Raw genomic sequence first — 8,425 nt, 5'->3', positions numbered from 1 at the left:
AAAGCAGCAGCGGCCACAGAGTCAGGAGGGCCTCAGGAATGCCCTTCAGCCCCTGACCCCCCCCTTCTCTCCACCAGCAGTACTTTGCTGCACTCCCAGAGGAAATGAGGAACCAGAGGTCTCCTGACAACTTGGAGAGACATCACACTTCTCTTCAAAGGAATTAAAACCATACCCACATCATTCTCCATCCCGTGTCCAAGAAAACCCTCTTCTGCAAAAGTGTAAGGAAAAGAAAAGACACCCTCCTCTGCCTCTGCGACACCAAAGCCAGCCATCGTGTGGATGGGACAGTTGGGTTTGGGGGGCTGTTGTCACATGTCATCTGGCTGTGGTGGGATCACCTGCTCCCTGCATGGTCTCCCTGTCACGTTAGACCTGATGGGAAATGACCTCTTTACACCTGAGTTTCTCCAAGGCCCTTCCTCTTTGTCTAACCTGCATGGTTAAAGGTTGATGAAAATAAAACCAGTCTGTCCTGGAGGTCACACAGTGGTTGTGTTGTTGTGTTAGGCTGTAGGAACAGCGGAGAGGAAGAGAAGCATGAGCGGGGGCAGAGGCCAGCAGTTGTCTTGAGGGGTTTCACCTTCAGGAGCTTTCTGGGCCGTTGCAGACAGAGGCTTTGGTAACAACTTTGGGCCCATCTCCATTCTCTGTGCCAGTGGAGGCAACGTGCTAGATAAAGGGCTTTTCTTTTTCTTCTTCCTCTTTTGCTGCCTCCTCCTCCTCTTCTTCTTTCTTTTCTTTTCTTTTTTCTTTTTTTTTTGTTGTTGTTGTTTTGTTTTTCATTTTTCTGGTAGTAACCATTCTTCCTGGAAGAGCAGCATCTCAGAATTCAAGGACCAGGTGTGACTTTGATAAAGGGAACTTCCTGTCCTTCAACAGGTGGGCATCTGGCCATACCAGCCAAGGCTGTTCTCTATTAGATCACTGCCCAGGGCACAGGTTCGGGCATCTCCCTGAGTCACAGCATCTTGGGATTTCACATTTTAACTTTTCCTCATCAATAACCAACATCTCCCCTCCTTTAATTTAAGCCCAGGACCTGTCACTGGGTCTCGGGTGGGTTTGGGGAATAACATATTTGCACCTGCCCCCTGTTAACGTGAACCTCGGGGAGTCGGCTTCTTAAGGTCCTGGCGAGGCCTGAGCAGAACTGAGAAATGGGTTGTTTGGCTCCTGGCAGCCCACCCTATAACTGGCAGCTTCATGGGCTGGTGTGTTGTTACCCATCTGTTGCCCTTGGCTCAAGGACCATCCTGGGGCACCTGGCCAGCCTTTGTGCCCCCATCTTATCACCCGGGTCTCACCTCCCAAAGGAAGCAATCTCTCTTGACTGTCAGTACCCTTTCTTACAAAGGGGCCTCTGGAAGGGCTACAGGCCTCTCCCACAGTCCTCAGACTCCCCCATCCAGGCACTGAGGTACATTTAACAACACCCCCTGGACCCTAAGAACTGCTGTCAAATCCAGTCATTAGCAGTAGGGATCTCAGACCTAGTAGTGGGTGCAAGGTCACACAGGCTGAATGGGAGTTAACTTTGGGGGAAGCAGCACTGATTAAATCCCAAATAGGGAGAAACACGGGGCTGTGCTGTAGCAGTGGGTGTGATGGGGAAGGACCAGACAGCAGACCCCAGTACTAGCTTCCAGGAGTTCATGCGCTGCTGGCTCTCTGGGATGTCTTATCTCGCCAGACCTTACGTTCCTGACATAGATCTAAGCCTGTTATGTCAAATGTCATCACTAAAATGACAACCAAATTACTTGCAAAGTAAAAAATGAATAAATAAATAAAAATTAGCACCTTGGGCAGTGTTAAAACAATTATTGAGACCACAAAGAAAATGTGGCCATTCCTCAGAATCATATAATTTATTCTGGAAGAGATGTTAGATGTCGGCTGGTCTGAGTCACCCCCATTACTCTAAGATTGTCCCTAAGGCACCCCAACCTGGATATGTCTCCTCCCGGCATCCTTCACTTTCTTCTCTCCTTCATCCTCTCCCATTGGTGCCATGATTTACTCAGCCCTCCAAACTGGAACCTGGGGTCATCCTCCATGTCCTCTCACTTGGCCCTTCCATCAAACCCATTTCTGAATCTATGCATTTTCTCTCAAGAATGCCTCACGAACATAGCTTCTTTTTGCCCCTGCCTTAGATCAGGCTGTCGTCATCCTCTTTGGTCTGTTTTAGTAGCTTCTTCCCCTCAACTCCCCGCCTGGGCCTGTCCTTTATGTCTGTCGTCCCTAAAGAGATGAAAACCATGGAGTGAAAACTGGACTTCCTGACCAGCATACACTCAGGGCTCTTCACAACGTGCTCTTCCCCCCCTTCCACACACACATCTCACGGAGACCTTTCTAGGTGTTCCCAGCTGGGAATTTAGTGGCACAGGGGATAGCAAAACGGGGAAGCCAAACAGGACACTCGGAGTGAGGCAACTCCAAGATGACTCGTAGCGGGAAGCTGCCCACCCCCTCTAGAGCAGAAGGGACCAAGAGAGGAGATGGTGTTTCCAGAGCTTGGGAGCCAGGGACCTGCCTGGTGGAGCTAGTTCACAGAGAGAGGGGCCATTGGTGGGGATTAAAGCCGTGGAGGAGCCCAGTCACTGTTGAGATGCTGCCTGACACTGAGGGATGCAGGAGAAATGGTCTACTACTCCCTTCCTCTTACTCTGCAGTCTCCTGCCCGTGTCTCTCATTGGCTGAATGGAGCCAGAAGCCAGGGGACTATGGAAACACAGTTTTTGGGGGGCCAGCCCCCTTGACGATGCAGACCAGGGCAGAGGCAGGGCAGAGGATGGATCTGAGAGCAAACAGGCGGATGACTGGCGTGTTCCCCTAATTTCACTTCAGCTACAGTTAATCATTAACTGTTCCTGAACTTTGTGATACCCTCTGGGAAATTGTTTTATCTCCTTCATTTAGAAAATGCCTCCTCCTTCTTCAAGACCAGCGGAGATGTTTTCTTCTCTCTGGAATCAGCACAGACACCTCAGAAAGCATTAGCTACCCCTCATCTGGGCTCCAGCAGCTTGTTTAAATCTCTCTTGGGGGGACTAGCCACGAGGGTATTACCATATATCATTCCTGGGTCTGATTTCCTCTGCTCCCCTTGGAGACCCTCAAGGACAGATGTGTTGTCACAGGTCTCCGCATTCTCAGGACCCAACCCAGGACAAGTACATGCTGAGTGTGTGCAGGGATGTACAAACAAGGGATCTGTGGGAGTGTCTTCCCACGGGTCACAGCTGGTGAGTGGCAGAGCAGGAGCTGAGCCCAGGTCTCTGGCCCTGTACCCTGTTCACTCTGGGATTTGATCTTGAACTTTCAAGAATCAGAACTTGAAAACCCTGAAGACAGTTCCTGAGCTTATGTGCTATGAAGTAAAATATAGTACATAAAAGCATTCCTGAGTTTTCCAAACCTTCATTAATCTATACAAGATGCTGGGGGACTGTGGAAGTAGTGTGGACAGACAGACAAGGACCTTCCTTTTTTGTGTGTTAAACCTGAGAGTGAATTCTGCTAGACATGTGTCCTTTTTATTGTAACGAAAAGCCAAACTCATGCTGCTTCAGAATGTTAGATTATGTATTATTTGTTCCCCAAACATGAGTTCCCCAAATATCTAAGTAAAGAGGAACAGTGGGGTCGGGTTGAGGGCCTAGATATACCAGATATTAAAGTACATGACAAAGCTTCTCAAAAAAAGGAAGAAAGGAGGGAAGGAAGGAAGGAAGGAGGAAAGGAAGGAAGGAGGGAGGGAGGGAATATTTTAAATCGTGACATCCTAGCCTTTCTTTGGAATTTCTAGAAAATTCTCAGGGAAAAGATGCATCAATTTATGAAGCTTAAAAATGGCATTTAAAAGAAACTCAGTAAGAGTTCTTAGGTAGCAGATGGGATATGATGTTCTCTTGTCTTTCTTGGTTTGAGTTAATAACTCTTCAGCAGGAGGACCATTATAATTCCATCAATGGCAGGAATAGACACTGTTTACTGCAGTAAGGAGATATACACGCTCTAATAGTAATTTTGATGATTTTTTTTTCTTATTTATAAGAACCGAAATCTTTTGCTCTTCCTGTTACATAAGCTATTATACCCAGAGGGGAAAGATTTTAATAAAATGGAGCTCTTATTTCCACTAAATAGCAACCTGGGAATGACAGAGTACCAGCTGGAAATGTTGAATTGCTTAGAGAAATATATTTGTTAGACAAAGGAACGTCAACCTTTATAGTTCTATTATTGGGGCTGTCTAATGTCAGCCAGCGCAGTGCATTGATTCCATTTTTGGAGCTGAGTCACAGGCCTGAAGGAGCTTCAGAGGATGGAGACAGACCCTGCCCTGGGAAACTTCACTGCTCGGTTTCCGTATAAGAACATCCCCCTGACACTTCTCAAGTCCATATTGTAGAGCAAAACACAAGTGCTTATTTTTTTTTATCTAATGAGATAAAAACTCGATTGCATAGAAAACAAGTATTGGACAAGACGACACTGGAGAGTGAACAAGGTCAGCGGATGACTTAGGCCTGCTGACCAGGGCCGGGTAAGACACACAGTGGTAGGGAGAGTGTGGCCGGGCTGTCCTGTCCTCCACTGGCCATCCAGCAGGAGCAAGGAGACTGTCTGTGAGGGTCACATGCTGGGCCTGCCAGTACAAAGACTGACAAGGAGCAGGCCACCGGGCAGCCTGATAGACCAATGGTCCCAAAAGCGGGCTTCAGGGGCCCCGGGGTGCTGGAGCAGGTCTTACTGGGACATGGGTTTCCTATAGCTAATCGGCTCTTGCATCATTCAGGTATGTTCAGGCACAGAATTGACAACTTTGACTTGGAATTTTTCCCCAAGGAGAGCAGACTGTTAAGCATTTACCACCACACCACTGCCTGGGGCTCCCTGAGACCCTTTCAGGGGATCTGCATGGGCAAAACTATCTGCATAATAATACTAAGATGTCGCTTTCCATCTTTACTCTCCTTTAATGAGTATACAGTGGTGTTTTCCAGAAGCTACATGACATGTGTTAATGCAACAGACTGAATGCAGAGTAGATAAGAGAATCCAGCTATCTTCTCTTAAGCCCAAACTGATAAGTGCAAAAATGTAAAAAAAAAAAAAAAAAAAGCCACTCTTCTCACTAATCTTTTTTCTTTCGGAAAATGATTATTTTTCATAAAAATATTATTTATGTTAACATATAATTGGCTCATTATTATCTTAAAGTGAATTAATAAAGAAATATTTTCTTTAATTCCTCAATTTTACTCTCAGGTATGGTAAATGTTAATAAATATAACTGACATAAGCAAAAACTCTTTGGGAGTCCTCAAATTATTTTTTAACATTTTTATTGGAGTATAATTGCTTTACAATGTTGTGTTAGTTTCTGTTGTATAATAAAGTGAATCAGCCATATGCATATGTATATCCCCATATCCCCTCCCTCTTGCATCTCCCTCCCACCCTCCTTATCCCACCCCTCTAAGTGGTCGCAAAGCACCGAGCTGATCTCCCTGTGCTATGCAGCTGCTTCCCACTAGCTATCTATTTTACACTTGGTAGTGTATATATGTCAATGTTACTCTCTCACTACGTCCCAGCTTACCCTTCCCCATCCCCGTGTCTTCAAGTCCATTGTCTATGTCTGCCTCTTTTTTCCTGTCCTGCCCCTAGGTTCTCCAGAACCGTTTTTTGTTGTTATTTGTTTGTTTGTTTTTAGACTCCATATATATGTGTTAGCATATGGTATTTGTTTTTCTCTTTCTGACTTACTACATTCTGTATGACAGACTCTAGGTCCATCCACCTCACTACAAATAACTCAATTTCGTTTCTTTTTATGGCTGAGTAATATTCCATTGTATATATGTGCCACATCTTCTTTATCCATTCATCTGTCGATGGATACTTAGGTTGCTTCCACGTCCTGGCTATTGTAAATAGTGCTGCAATGAACATTGGGGTGCATGTGTCTTTTGAATTATGGTTTTCTCCGGGTATATGCCCAGTAGTGGGATTGCTGGGTCATATGGTCGTTCTGATTTTAGATTTTTAAGGAACCTCCATACTATTCTCCATAGTGGCTGTATCAATTTACATTCCACCCTTTTTTCCACACCCTCTCCAGCATTTATTGTTTGTAGATTTTTTGATGATGGCCATTCTGACCGGTGTGAGGTGATACCTCATTGTAGTTTTGACTTGCGTTTCTCTAATGATTCGTGATGTTGAGCATCCTTTCATGTGTTTGTTGGAAATCTGTACATCTTCTTTGGAGAAATGTCTATTTAGATCTCTGCCCATTTTTGGATTGGGTTGTTTTGATATTGAGCTGCTTGTACATTTTGGAAATTAATCCTTTGTCAGTTGCTTAGTTTGCAAATATTTTTTCCCATTCTGAGGGTTGTCTTTTCGTCTTGTTTATGGTTTCCTTTGCTGTGCAAAAGCTTTTAAGTTTCATTAGCTCCCATTTGTTTATTTTTGTTTTTATTTCCATTTCTCTAGGAGGTGGGTCAAAAAGGATCTTGCTGTGATTTATGTCATAGAGTGTTCTGCTTATGTTATCCTCTAAGAGTTTTATAGTGTCTGGCCTTACATTTAAGTCTTTAATCCATTTTGAGTTTATTTTTGTGTATGGTGTTAGGGAGTGTTCTAATTTCATTGTTTTACATATAGCTGTCCAGTTTTCCCAGCACCACTTATTGAAGAGGCTGTCTTTTCTCCATTGTATATTCCTGCCTCCTTTATCAAAAATAAGGTGACCATATGTGTATGGGTTTATCTCTGGGCTCTCTATCCTGTTCCATTGATTTATATTTCTGTTTTTGTGCCAGTACCATACTGTCTGGATTACTGTAGCTTTGTAGTGTAGTCCAAAGTCAGGGACCCTGATTCCTCCAGCTCCATTGTTCTTTCTCAAGATTGCTTTGGCTATTTGGAGTCTTTTGTGTTTCCATACATATTTTGAAATTTTTTATTCTAGTTCTGTGAAAAATGCCATTGGTAGTTTGAGAGAGATTGCACTGAATCTGTAGATTGCTTTGGGTAGTATAGTCATTTTCACAATGTTGATTCTTCCAATCCAAGAACATGGTATATCTCTCCCTCTGTCTGTATCATCTTTGATTTCTTTCATCAGTGTCTTATAGTTTTCTGCATACAGGCATTTTGTCTCCTTAGGTAGGTTTATTACTAGCTATTTTATTCTTTTTGTTGCAGTGGCAAACGGGAGTGTTTCTTTAATTTCTCTTTCTGATTTTTCAACATTAGTGTATAGGATTGCAACAGATTTCTGTGCATTAATTTTGTATCCTGCTACCTTACCAAATTCATTGATTAGCTCTAGTAGTTTTCTGGTAGCATCTTTAGGATACTCTATGTATAGTATCATGTCATCTGCAAACAGTGACAGCTTTATTTCTTCTTTTCTGATTTGGATTCGTTTTATTTATTTTTCTTCTCTGATTGCTGTGGCTAAAACTTCCAAGACTATGTTGAATAATAGTGGTGAGTGGGCAACCTTGTCTTGTTCCTGATCTTAGAGCAAATGGTTTCAGTTTTCCACCATTGAGAATGATGCTGGCTGTGGGTTTGTCATATATGGCCTTTATTATGTTGACTTAGGTTCCCTCTGTGCCTACTTTCTGCAGAGTTTTTATCATAAGTGGGTGTTGAATTTTGTCAAAAGCTTTTTCTGCATCTATTGAGATTATCATATGGTTTTTATCCTTCAGTTTGTTAATACGGTGTATCACATTGATTGATTTGTGTATATTGAAGAATCCTTGCATTCCTGGAATAAAGCCCACTTGATCATGGTGTATGATCCTTTTGATGTGCTGTTGGATTCTGTTTGCTAGTATTTTGTTGAGGATTTTTGCAGCTATGTTCATCAGTGATACTGGCCTGTAGCTTTCTTTTTTTGTGACATCTTTGTCTGGTTTTGGTATCCGGGTGATGGTGGCCTTGTAAAATGATTTTGGGAGTGTTCCTTCCTCTGCTATATTTTGGAAGAGTTTGAGAAGGATAGGTGTTAGCTCTTCTCTAAATGTTTGACAGAATTTGCCTGTGAAGCCATCTGGTCCTGGACTTTTGTTTGTTGGAAGATTTTTAATCACAGTTTCAATTTCAGTGCTTTTGATTGGTCTGTTTATATTTTCTGTTTCTTCCTGGCTCAGCTTTGGAAGGTTGTGCTTTTCTAAGAATTTGTCCATTTCTTCCAGGTTGTCCATTTTTTTGGCCTATAGTTGCTTGTAGTAATCTCTCTTGATCCTTTGTATTTCTCCAGTGTCAGTTGTTACTTCTCCTTTTTCATTTCTACTTCTGTTGGTTTGAGTCTTCTCCCTTTTTCTCTTGATGAGTCTGGTTAATGGTTTATCAATTTTGTTTATCTTCTCAAAGAACCAGCTTT

This window comes from Delphinus delphis, chromosome 1 (assembly GCF_949987515.2).
Source record: "Delphinus delphis chromosome 1, mDelDel1.2, whole genome shotgun sequence".
Classification (NCBI taxonomy): Eukaryota; Metazoa; Chordata; class Mammalia; order Artiodactyla; family Delphinidae; genus Delphinus; species Delphinus delphis.
The sequence above is the reverse complement of the archived record's forward strand: the minus strand, read 5'-3'. Positions refer to the sequence as shown.